Below are 13,009 nucleotides of genomic sequence, written 5' to 3' on the forward strand. Positions count from 1 at the left end.
GCATTGTCCTGTTCTTTATTAAATACAAGCCTTTTTTAATACAATCAGCAGCTTGTGAAGGTATAAATGCAAATCACAGTAGGTCTGATTGGGGGAAATTTTCTGCAGCATCATGTCTATCTCACAGCAGAGAAAAAGCTCTGATATCTGACCTGTTTTAGGCATCTACAACAATTTCTCTCTTGCCTTTTGCTCTTTGCTGAAAAAGCATCTCCCCCTCTTGTGGCTGCATTTCACCCCAGGTTTTCCCTTTCCACTTTCAGGCTGTGTAATAAGTCACAGCAAGGGCATCTAATCACCTCTAGAATGTGACGACATTTGGTTCAGATTCCCTTATCAGCATCACCTTTCCTTCTGCCCCTGCCCCATCCTTAAGGAAGACCAGGCAGTGGGCCTTGGAGATCAGTCACACGTCGACCGCTTCTTCAAACGCTTCATGTGGGAAACCATTCAGGGACAGGATTGCTGAGCTGCAGACCTGGAAAATAACTGTCATCGAGACCTTTGCATCTGTCAAAGGAATTTCAACCCAGTGACACAGCTTTGCCTCTATTTTGTTGTTTGATTTTTTTTTTAAAACTTTAGAAAGCCCTTGGATTCTCTATGATGTAAAACTACCACAGTGGGACATTACTATGGGAAGAACTCTACTTCACACACAGATGTTAGCCAAGAATTGCTTACACACCTTTAAGAAGAAAAAGCTCTTTGTTGTATATTTTTGTTCTGATTAAGGTGAAGCCATATGCCTCGTTTCCTTTTTTCCTGTAGATCTGTGGAAAACCCTGCTCTCCTGCAGCCCTTTAAAGCCAATTGCAGCTGGCTCTGAGCTGGTAGGGACACGTCAGGGGCAGGACAACCTCCCCTGCTTTGCTGCCCCATGGCCCCAGCCAGCCTCTGTGGAGGGCATGGGCTGCCCTGTGCTCCTGACTGCCTTCCATGGTCAGCCAAAGGAGGTCCCACTCCTTTGCCACAGGGCCATCAGCCAGCAGAGCTGGGTCAGGCAGGGACATGGTTCTAACCCCAGCCATACAGGGTAAGGAAAGGTGGCTCTGGTCCTGAATACATCACCTTAGCCTGAGCTTGACTCTAAATGCATGGTAGAGACCTACTGAGTGTGGTGGGACTGAAGGTTGACTTGCTGTCCTGAGGTGACTCTGGGACACTTGCATTGGTGGGTTCTGCTAGATACCAACATTTGGGTATGTTATCATAGATTTTTTTGAATCAGGACCTGATTGTGCTGAAATGTGACTCACTGCAGAAATATGAAATGCTGTTGCATATACCATATATGTGCATTGAAAAGTATAAAACCTGTCGCAAACCTGACCTCTACTTCATCTTGTTAAATCTTGAAAGACACCACCTGCTTCCTACATGAGTATTTTTACATGCAATGGCATTAGACTATAATGGCATTTAGAGCCTTACAGACAGTTGTTTGGAAATATGTGCACAAAAATTTTTAGTTGTTCAGTTGTGCTCATTTAGGAGTGGGTTTTTTGAATCCTACTTAAATCTTAGTTCAAAAGCCCCTTTTGAAAACTGTGTGCATATATCCTAAAATTTTGAAGGAAAATGTAAATTATATGTTTTGAATACATTTAAATGCATCGGTATTGGCCTGCTGCTACCACTGTATACAGAAGGGAGAAAACATTTTGTTTTCTTACATAATTTGCATTTAAATTCTGTTGAACCTTTTCATCAAACGATCTTTACTTTTTGTTTTGGTTGAATACAAAATCACATCCAAATATGGAAAATTATGTTCTTTTAAAGCAAATGATATCTTGCCACTTCTTCCCTTGCTGTTAATAGCAAACTTAAGAAGACTTGTTAACTTTTATGAGGCTCTGTCCTTTTCTCTGTAGAATGCAAGGCAGAATGTCTAGTAAGTCTTAATAAAAACCTAAATCAAGTTTCAGCTTTGACCTTAATATCCTCCTCACTTTATGAAGGTTTGTAACCAGTTAATGAGTTACTCTTTGAATTCACATGGCTCTTTTTTCGTGGAGATCACACAGAACTTGAAATAATTATCCACCAGAACTGCAACTATTTACACATCTCAGCTTAATTTACATATGATTTCCCTGGCACTTAAAGTGCTGTAGTCTTATTTTTGCCTCCATGTAGACCAGAAAAGCTTAGCTGGAGAGGGTCAACACCATCAGCCTTCCTGTGCGGCACTCTGGCAAGAGAGGTTGGTTCTGAATGTGATTACAGCTCTTCAATCAGACAATGCACACTGGAAGGATAGTATATCAAAAAGTATTTTCTCCTTCCTTCCTTCCTGCCTTCCTGCCTTCCTGCCTTCCTGCCTTCCTGCCTTCCATCCTCCCTCCCTCCCTCCCTCCCTCCCTTTCAGATAAAGTGTATTCCTTCCTTTCCCTAAGACTTCAGGGATGTGTGTCACTGCAAGCTATCCCACCGTGTGCTGTCTCAGCCTGTCATCCCTTTAATCCAAATACTTCATATTTGCATCTTTTAACTACTCAGAAATTATTCCTTTATAGCCTGCATGGGGAGATATGGCTTTTCTGGGAAGGTTGTTCTAGGCTGCTGGAGTTGCAGCCAGACCATGGTGAGGAAATGCAGAGGATGGGTCAGATCCGGAGGAAAGCCCCTGCATTCTGGATTGAATACAAGGGAAGCGGATTAGGAGAAGATGAGCCTTTTGTGGAAGAAAAAGTCAGCTGCTCATAGTTGGCTCAGCTTGTCATTCACCAGCTGTGGCTACAGGGTTATCAGTCTGTGTTTTTGCTGAAGATGAGGAGATAAAAATTTATTTCCAAGACACCTTTAATTGGTTTTATTATGGTAGCACAGAGCACTGGTAACTTATCAGCCCTTTCTAACCAGACACTAGTTCTGCTCTCCAACATACCAGCTATATCCATTTAGGTTGTTGCCATATGCCTATATGTGGAAGCAGCTGCTGGAACAAGAAGTTATGTTTAAAAGTACATCAGTGAGCAGTGAAAAACTGTCCTCCACAAAAAAAAAAAAAAAAAAAAAAAAAAAAAAAAAAAAAATTCACATCAGAGGAAAGAAAATACATTCCCAAAGGGGATGTGCTTTGTTTGTGCACACAGCAATGTTGCAGCCTTTCTAATTATCACCCAGTCAAAGAGGATGTTTTCTGTTTCGTGTGTATGGCTGCATGTTACTCATTCCTGGCTGAATTCTCACCCCTGTAATTTCAGCACTCATCTTTAATGCTGGAATGTGTGCATCAAGAAGAAAGCCCATAGGAAACAGATTCGTAAGAAAAAAGAAAGCAAATCCCCTCCTCCTTGAAATCTTTAGCAACACCCCCCCTTGTATGGCTATGAGACACTTCAGAAAGATGGGTGTAGTAGAAAATTAAAAGCATGCTTTATCTTTGTCTTTTGGAAGCACTAGCTCAAGTAGCAGCAGGTATCTTGCTTTTTCTGCTCTCAGATTCCCCACATCAGATTTACAATCTGTTCCCAAACACGCACTAGGAGCACGCATACCAAGCAGATACTTTTACTTTCAATACAGATGCATCCCATCTCCTTTGTACAAGACTGTGACCACAGACAGAAGTCTCTTGCAGGGACCCTATCATTAGTTTCCTCTTTTTTCCTCCATTTTTTCTCTCTTTCAATCAAAACACTGACAGAATAGTGAATATATTTCAACATCAGAGGGACATATTTGTTGTAGGTATCTCTTACAGAAACCTGGAGCATAAATTATGGAAAAGCTCTCTGCTTCTTCATTTCACAGCAGACATATGACAGGGTCTTCTCTGTTTGTATAGTTCTGAGTTCAGGTGTTGACAGGCAACTTCAGGAAAGAAAAAGTGCCTCACATACACTGTGTTTTAAAATTAAGGTGTCATGTTTAAAAGCACGGAGTCATTGAAATCGGAGATAATCTATTTCTGTATTTCGTTAGCGTGAGCTGCACATACCTGTTCACTAAGCCCTACTTCACCTATCGTTCAGAAACCATCTCAGTTTGAAATTTGGTGGTTAAAGCATGATGCACATCCTGGCCCATTTGTAGACCTGATATTCCTCAGCACAGGAACCACAGTACCCAGAGGGGTGGGGAGCAGGTCTCTATTAAGCACCCCCAAGTACCCACCTATTCTCTTTTGCCTGCCTGAATTGAGAAAAGGGGGTGGTGCACCAGCACACATGTAGCCCCAGCATCTGAGCACCTTGTTCATTCAGAAAACTTGTGTGTCTTCAAGTTTTAGATAGATGGATTTGTCTCAGCCTCACAGAAAAACCTCTTCTTCTTTGGGAGAGTGGACAGAGAATTGCACTACCTATGCTTCTGACTCATTCCTGTATTAGCGACTTGCTTTTCTTCCTGTCTCTTTAGGAGATAACTTTAGAACAGCAGGTCCAGGCCATCCTCTGTTGGTCTGGAGTGGCTCATTCCTGAGCATTTGCTTGTCTTTTCCCCAGGCTTGTTTGCAACATGTCCAGGATGGTGATAAAAGTCAGCTGAACTGAAGGCATTGTAAACAGCCAAGTACTGTCTTCACGCTGTCCCTCTGAAGTGCCTCCTAGAAAGTCTGGAAAAAGGATGTGAATAGTTTACTAAGGACAGTGTGTTAAGGACATAACTACCTTTTTTGTAGCCTCTCTGGAAACTTGTAACAAGCTTGCGCATTCCTTCCATGACAACAAATCACCTGAGCGTCTCTTGTCTAAGAAGTGGGACATGGCTAAATTAAATACAAGGCATAGCTTAGTCTTCTGACAGCAACAGTTCAGCCGCAGTTTGTGAGGGCCAAGCTCCATCCATGCTGGAGGAAGGAGCTGCTCAGTGCCCCAGGAGGCTGGGCAGCCCCTCTGGCCTCAGGATCCTCAGACTCCTATCAGATGGGCTCCTTTAAATTTGTAGCCTTACTTTCAATTGATTCTTGAGAAACAACAGGCCCTGCAGGAAAAAAAAAAATCAAGAAAAGCTTTCAATTCAAAGAACATAGTTGTGAAAAAGCCATGCTCTGAACCAGGGTGAGAGAAAGCAGCTCAAGGCATATACTCTACCCCAGCCTGTACTTAATTATGTGTTTTGAATTGAAAACAAACATATTTAAAATGGCTACTGAGACGCACTTCTCGAATGAATCCAAGATGGTGGCAGATGTTACGGCTTCTGTGATAAATTATTTCAAAGGCGCAGAGGCCGATCACCCTTTTAAAGTGGCAGCACTTGGGTCTCTACAGCCGCTTTCCAGCTCTCCAGAGGTTTCTTCGCTTGACGGTTTTCGGGATGCTTTTCCACCCTGTTTCACAATATTGCCACATCATTCAAGTGGGATGAAACTGAGCTGTTTCTGTGACATTCGTGCAGAAGGACGGCCACTGTGATCCTAAGGAATGTGGCACCCACAAGCAGACACATGGCTTTGATATTTTTTATTTTATTCAGAGCCCTCTAATTTGGAAAGCCATGTGTCATCAGGCAAAACCGAATGCTTGCTTGCAGTGATCACAGCCTCCTGCCTCTGCCCGCTCCTCTCTCCCCTTTAGCAGTTAACGACTCAAGAAGTTGCTAGAGAAGTTCCTCAGGAAAGTTCTCCATTTTTAAGAAATGTTGTTTGCTGTCTTCCAGTTAGCCAAGAGGATGGAAGACATAACTGCCCCAGCACAAGCCTTAAGAAATAGTGTGCTCCATAAAAAGCCCAGAAGGTCATAACCAAAAGTAAACTGTCAGCTTTCCCTTAGAATAATGGCATAATGGGTAGTGGGGCAGCGGGAAGAATCAGTATATTTAAGTACAACAAAAGAGTCCTGAAAAATAAGTGTATCCAAAGCACCAAGCTTTACTGCCACATTTAGAATATATGGAAAATTACTAATATACCAGTGTGGGAAAGGAAGAAGGGGAAATAATTTTGGACCAAATTATAATGTATTGGACAAAAAAGAAAAAAATGCCATCTAGCTCATATTTCGTCTCAGGATGGAAGACAAGTCTCCTCTCATGTGACTTACAATTTTACAGTATGTGCCTTCCCTCCTTTTCTGCAACTTGTCAGTGTTTTTGGAGAAGGCTTTTCTTCCTGGTTTCCCTAGCCCAAGCAGTCTTTCTGGCTGCAGGATGCCCTGGGAAGGTGAGTATTCCAGTCTAAAATTATTTTGGAAAGATCAAATTTGGGAAGGAGAACAGGAAGAAAAAATTACTTACATTCAATTAAATAAGTAATTATTTAGCTACTAAATATTCTTTTGATGATCCTTTTACACTGATAACACCTAGAGTCTCTGTGGATGGGGAGAGTCATGAAACATGCTGAGCTTCACCCAGTTAGTTCTGCTTGACCTCCCACTTGACTCTGTTACACCTCTCCTGTGATGGAGACCATGACTTGCTCTCAGGTTTCCCACTTGTGAGCGTTGAAGTGTTAGTCCCATAATCCACTTTGTAAGTGGGCTGTAAGAGGGGTGCATGAGGCACAGGCAAATTCCTCCTGCAAGAGATAAGTCTCCAGCAGTTGTAGGCATGCAGATCAAATGGTGCAGGCAGGGGTCAAGGCTCCAGATAAGCAGAAGGTGAGCTCCAGGAGCATCCAGCTCTCTTTTCATGAGGAGAGGCTTGTAGCCCACTTTTCTTGTTATTTCAACTTCTAGCAGCACAGAAATATCTTCAAATATCAGCTCAGTCTTGGAGTTTCTCAACATCAGTTCCCATGACAGTAATACTATGATTCTTGGTAAAAACAGGTGGTTTTTTATATCAAACTTTTCATTCTTTGGGTGCAGAACCTACCTGGAATCTATGGACTAAGCATCAGTGGTTCTTAGGAAATCTTTGAGAGATTGACCCCAGCATAGCCATCAACAAGGATGAAATTTAATTTCATCAGTATTGTATGTTATTCAGAAGCAATTATTTACTGTTAAAAAAAAAAGAGAGAGACCTGGAGCTCTTGTACTCCGTGCTATTCTCTGCCATTCTGCCAGGAACAGCCTTCTGGAAGATGAAACACACAGCTACTTATATATAATGGCTCTCGGCTTATGCTGGGGTCCTGAATGATGTTTAAGAAAATAATAATAATAATAATAATAATAATAGTAATAATAACAATAATAATAATACACTTTAAAAAATTGTTAAGTAGAAAACACACCCAAACATCACTTCTCTGCAATTAGGTTTTACAGTGTTCTGACACCTCATGCCTTCTGCAGTGCGTGTGTGTGTTCTAGTGCCTGTACCTCCCACTTGTGCATACACGTTCAGCCATGCACACAGTGGTGACCTGTCTGCCAAAATATCTTTGTGTTACTGTTCAATTGTGCTGTATTATAAACACAATTTCTCTCCTGTTGGTTTCTTGACCTGGGCTAGCTGTGGAGACAGGTCAAGGCAGCAATTCCATTAATATCTGTGTTGTCGCTTTCCTTCTGTGACTTTTAGCTCCCTGAATTGTGTACAGTTGGTAGCTGTTTGGAGCTAGATCCAAGAAAAAGACAACACAACTACAAACTGTGTGCTTGGCCCCCCAGAATGTGAAGGTCAGAGCTACATCTCTCTATTGCTTTAGCAGTGTGCTGAGTAGCCTGACCAGAAAGCCATCTATGGTCAGTTAATAGAAAAAAAACCATGCGGAATTGCATTGGAAATCCTGTCCAGCTCCAGATCTCAGAGACAGGGTTAGGGTTGCAAAGACGTTGTCTTCCTCCAGAGAGGAAAGACAACCTGTCCCTGTGTGGGACATTTCCTATGACCAAAATGAACTGGGCACATTGTGGCTACTGCTACATTACATCTGACAGTTCTTTTGCTTAAATGATCCTCTTACTCAGATTTCTCAGAGAAAAGAAACCAGGGCACTCATTCCACAGTGGGAAGGGATTTAAGGCATTTGAAACTGGACATGCTATCCTGGCAGCCTGTTGTGTTTGTGTCTGGGGAATATTTTGCACTATCCTGCTGATGTGGTGAATGTGCAGAGGAGCAAACAATGCAAGGAAGGACAGAGACCTGTTTCTTGCCTTACAGAGACTTTGGATGAAAAAACTGAAAGCCAAAATAATGCTGACAGTAGAGATCAAAAACCATACCAGCTTAAGTGTGGCAGCAGCATGGGACAGTCCCTGCACAGGAGAAGGACCAACACCAAACACCAGGCAGAGCTGCCTTCTTTCCTCCCCATTCCCACTGGCGGGGCTGCAGTCAGTGCTTACGGACTGGGATGAGGAGAAAGGAAAGCCCCTCCCACAGATGCCACAGTGTAAAATGATGGTCGGAGAGGAAACACCAGAGACAGAGGAAATAGGAAAGGACGCTGCAGCTTGTATAAGCTGGCAGATAGGAAGGCACAACTGGGAAAACAAGCTGTCAGGGTAAATAACAAATTATTAGAGAGAAAACACCCAGGAAAGAGACAGCCTGATCTAGGAATTGTAAGCAGGGAGTTTCCCTCTGCAGTATTATTTCAGGGAAATGTTAATCAGGAAAACACTCAGAGGCTTTTAAAAAGCCATTGGCTGCATCTGTATCAGTAAACTAAACAGTGCTAAAGCCTTTTGTCTGGCTCCAAAGTTGGAGCTACAGCCTGGCCACATCTGTAGCTATTGAACTCAACCTCCAGAGTGTCCATGGGTAGGTTGCCTATTGGGAACAGGCCCCATATGAGCTGTGGCCAGGAACACCTTGGGTGAATTGCTAACTGGCATGACTAAACTGTGCCAAGGACCTTGCAGAAAGTTAAAAATGTTCATGACTGAGAACATGTTCCCAGATCTCAGCAGGTTTTATCATCACAGACACAGCCGTGGATGCCAGAGCATTTTGCACTCCCATTGAAAGCATAATCTAGAGGGTTTGATGGTGGGTTGTAAGGACAGAAGTTGAATTGGGGAAAGTATGATGCAAAGATGTTGGGGACACTGGAAATGGCAAAAGCTCTCTCTGTGATCCAGCATCTTTTACTGAAGAGTGGGCAAGGACCAGAACTTTGAGGGGAGGTTGGACAGGATATAAGAGAATAGGTGACCCATGGACCAACACAATCCCAAGTGTCTGTCACTTTCTGCTGTAATTCTGAATGAGTTAACTTACAAATCATGTTTTTAATACAAAACATATTTAATATTTATCAGTATTTTTATTTTTTTTTTCTGTTCACTCACTGTCGTGGTCACTTGGAACATCCTATGATTCTCTTTGATGTGAGGTAATGTAATTGACTTTTTTGCCATCAGTGTGGTTGCTGCTTTTTTTTCACCTCTATGAGATAGTAAGACAGCAAACAACGATGTCTGTAAGTTAGTGGGCAATCAAATCGAAGAATTTTGATATAATCGCAGAATTACAGAATAGTCAGAGTTGGAAGGGGCCTGTGGAAATCATCTAGTCCAACACCCCTGCCAAGGCAGCTTTACCTAGAGCAGGTTACACAGGAGTGTGTCCAGGTGGGTTTTGAATTTCTCCAGATAGGAAGACTCCATGACTGCCCTGAGCAGCCTGCTCCAGTGCTCTGCCACCCTCAGTGCAAAGTAGTTCTTCCTCGTGTTGAGGTGGAACTTCTTGTGTTTTAGTTTATGGCCATTACTCCTCAACCTGTTGCTGTGCACCACTGAAGAGTCTGGCATCATCATCCTGGCACCTGCCTTTGAGATATATATATGCATTGATAAGATCCCCTCCCAGTCTTCTCAGACTATACAGGCCCAGCTCCCTCAGTATCTCCTTGTGAGAGAGAAGCTCCACATCATCTTTGTGGACCTCTGTTTTGTGGCCCTCCATTGGATCCAGTAGCTCCTTGTCTTTCTTGAACTGTGGAGACCAGAATCTTACTCAATACTCCAGATGTGGCCTCCCTACAGCCCAGTAGAGGGGAAGGATCATATTTGTTCTGTGAGAAATAACTTTAGATTATATCCAGTTGTATCAGTTTTGCTGTTGAACTCGCAAACATCAAGGAAAAATAAACCACAAGCGGTACCTTCTAGCAGTGTACTTAAAATGGTATTTTGAAGATGATGACTCTTCTGAACTAATTAGGCTTCACGCTGGAAGCAAGGTAGGAAATGTTTTACCTGTAGGAATGTTTGTGTTACTGCTTGACAACGCCAGACCAAAGCTGCCAAAGGATTTTTGTCTTTGCTACAGATGCAAATCAGAAGGCATTTTAAAATCCAAATTCCATTGATTACCCCCAGTGGTACCTTTAGCAAGTATTTCTGATTTTCGTAAGTGAAAATCAGAATCAATCTGCTGTGTTTTACAGGTTGACCCAATCATAAACTAATGGACTGATCAAAGGTTATTGAACAGCTAGGACGAAAAGGGACATGCTTCCTTCTTGCCCAGGTCCTCTTGTTGACCATCTGCCTTCCCAGTCACTTCCTTTTGCAGTTCTCTCCCTCCGCCGAAGAAAGATTATGCTACTGTTGCCACAGTTAGGGTTATTTTGGTTAAGCCAAACTTGATGTAAATGACTTGGACAACAGTCATGTCATTGTGCGACAGTGAGGAAAAGTTTTCCTTGGATGCAGAGCTGGAATGCAACCTCCAGAGCACTTGCAAGAAAGCATGGTAAGATCACTAGTTGCAATGCCACCTTACTCCAGTCCAGTAAAAGATACAGTCTGGCCACACTGACCTTTTATTTTTTCCAGTCTGGACAGGCTCATGATCCTTACTTGAAAGAAAATAATGAGCCCTGAGGTCAGTTTTGTTATTTTGGGTAGAGTTCCTTCTTTCAAGCAGGCTTCTGTGTAACACATGAGAACAATTTCCAGACCCTTATCAGAGCACCAGCCAAGGAGTGTCTAGCCCACTATCTGCACCTTCTGAAAGAAACAATGAGAACCCGAAGGCAGACAGCAAGGCAAGCGCCGGTACACCCTCCCTGGAGAGTGGCAGCAGGGGTGGGAAGGAGGGGCAATCATCGCCCTGTTGGGAACATAATAGCCCCCGGGTAGGTCACTGCAAACAGGAAGGGTGTGGACAGGATCTGAGTGCAGCTGCTGCTCTGCTAACAGCATCTGTTCCCACCAGCTTTGATCCGGGGGCATGCGGCGTTCTGTGCCATGAGATAAACACTCTTGGAGTGGGGTTTGTTTGCCTTACACGTATCTCCCTAATGAAGTGTGTGCCCAGGCAGCCATATATTCTGCATCCAGGAGCAACAAGACCGAGCCTTTCTGGGAGGATTGCCGCAGGTCCTTGCAACCTTTTCACAAGTCCAGGAAAGGTGACATCATGTGAAGACTGCTTGCCAGCCCCAGGTTTCTCACAATCACAGCCCTCACTGATGCTCATGCCAAACCAGCCAGACTCCTTCTCTCACACTCGCCTCTGTGATTGAATTCCTCAGAGCAGAGCACCCAATTTAACCTAATTCGTACTTACGCAGAAAATTATTCTAGTTGGCTTCTTGGCATGGATCAAGCACTTTATATGCCATAGTTGGAGCCCTTAGGTTTGGAAAAAAGCAGGGAATCCCAAATTAGCAATTTACAGGGGCCAGAAACACTGCCTCACTGGGAATAGACTTGGAGTTGTACCTGCAAGCCCAATCCAACACCCACTCAAGCCAATGGGAAGCTGTTCAGAAACTTCAAAGTATGCTTGTGAGTCCCTGGTAAACAAGGAGGGAAACTGAATAAGTATCACAATGTCAGAAGTCTTCAAGGTCTCTTACCTTCCCAACAGTCCAAAGGCGTGCACTGAGGAGAGGGGAGAGCAGCTGAAGTTAGTTGCTTCATTCCCATTTTCAGAGCTGAAGCACACCATTGCACATAGGGATGTTTGCAGTTGTACAAGGCATTTTAGAAATGGGGGAGTTCTACTTCACCAGAAGTGAACATGAGACAATGACAAACTACCTTCAGTTTCTTTGCTGGAAGAAATGGCAGGGGAAAAATTTAGTAGGTCTATGTTTTTGACAAATTATAGAGGGTCAGCTGCAAAGTTATCTGTAGCCAAAGGACTGTGGGTCCTTCCTGTCCTCTTTAGGAGCCCCCCTCAACCCCTGAGTTCTCTGTAGAGAGCAACCTGGTGCAGAAATCCATCTGGAATTGTCTTCTTCCAGTCAACAAGAAGCAGTGATACCTATGATATGAAGATACAATATGGGGGCAGGAGAGCAGGCTGTGAAGATGCTGGAAGTTGGGGGCAAACACAGAGAAATTTTATATTCCTTGTATTGATATTCAAGGCAAGCATGTCATGCAATGACAGGACAATATCCAGTTCAGCTGTGCTCCTGGGAGTAATGGCCAAACTCAGCTGTGTACAACAGCATTTGCTGAAAGCTTGGTTGAATTGAGAAGAAAGACTTTTCAGATGTGAAAGATGAATCAGGTGGATACTAAGGGGCTTGATTATGGTACCTTTTCCAAATAATTTGTATCTCTGGGATTTTTAATGAGATTTTCATCAAGGAGAACAAAACTCTAATATTCAGCTGCCCAAACCCATTTGGCCAGACAATTACATGGTAGATGCCTGCTTGTAAGCTGCAATAGGCCAAGTCCTTCAGTTTCTACCTTTGATTAATTTCACGACAGTTTTCCAGAGTTAAAAATTAACCAGAACCTTAGTATATGGTTCAGTATAATTAGCACCCTGCCATTATTTTGTGGGGTGTGTCCACTAACAATCAATAGATCATGAGCTATCTGTGTTCACAAGTTTGTGGTTCTTTCCAGTGAACTGCTGCAGGCAAATAATTGTTTCTGCCTGCATCAAGGATTAGGCTTTTATTTTTTTGACTGTGGACTTCAAGCTTTCCGTCCATTCTCTGTCATTTGTTCTGTGGACTGCAATAGTGCCAGGTCTTATTAGATTTTGTGTCTTCTTTGGCAGCCATTATGGCCATTCCAAAATACTCTTATATTTGACTTTACTCACATTCACCGAAGTCAGGGGAAAGACACCCCCTTTGTCCTTATGAAAAAAAATTAACACAACGTGTTCAGGACTGTCAGGATCCAATTCACTGTGTTAATCCATGTCTTGCAAACACCAAGTGTAGCCACTCCACATGGGC

This window comes from Coloeus monedula (genome assembly GCF_965178545.1).
Source record: "Coloeus monedula genome assembly, chromosome: 2".
In the NCBI taxonomy this organism is placed as follows: Eukaryota; Metazoa; Chordata; class Aves; order Passeriformes; family Corvidae; genus Coloeus; species Coloeus monedula.